This window comes from Lutjanus erythropterus, chromosome 9 (genome assembly GCF_056507025.1).
Source record: "Lutjanus erythropterus isolate fLutEry1 chromosome 9, fLutEry1.hap2, whole genome shotgun sequence".
Taxonomy (NCBI): Eukaryota; Metazoa; Chordata; class Actinopteri; order Lutjaniformes; family Lutjanidae; genus Lutjanus; species Lutjanus erythropterus.
In genome coordinates, this window is record NC_139325.1 from 25,204,140 (window position 1) to 25,204,895 (window position 756).

Sequence of the window (756 nt, forward strand, 5' to 3'; positions counted from 1 at the left end):
TAGCTGTTAGTGATCTCTGTTTGCTAAAATAGTTTGATACGGAAAAAAAACCTAAAATCACAAATAGGCAAGTTCTGGAGTTATAAGAAGCATCTTTTTTCTATGAATTCTCAGATTTGTGGACCTTTATTCACAGTAAACATTGGAGATAATGTTAAGAGGAAGTGGGACCCTGAATCTAAAAGCATGTATTATGTCTCTGTGTTGAAGGGACAGTTCACACCAAAATCAATAATACATATTTTTCCTCTCACCAGCAGAGCTATTTATCCATCTATACTGTTTTGGTGGGTGTTGCTTAGTTATGGAGATTTCAGCTGTAGAGATCTTTGCCTTCTCTCACATAAAATGGAACTGTTCAAAATGCATGAGAAGTCAAATATCTGTGCAGCCAACATCTCTAAACTTTGGTAACTCATACCAAAAAACCCTAGATGGATAAATAGCACTGCAAGTAAGACTTAAAATATGTATTTATTTTAAATTTTGGGTGAATTGTCCCACAGCATGTGACTTTAGGACAAAATACATGGGTTAGAAATGCAAAGCATCATGTTGGCAGAACGGGGTTTTTTTTACCTGAGATTTAAATTGGCTTCACTGTGAGCATACTGAGTTTTGCCAAGTTATAATCCAGTTAGGTCTGCAGGGCTTGGAAGCCTAGGTTATAATAACTGGTACATACTTTTGTATTGGATTTATTTACGATGTAAAAACACCCACAAGGTTGCTCAACTGTGTTGCATTCATTGAGGC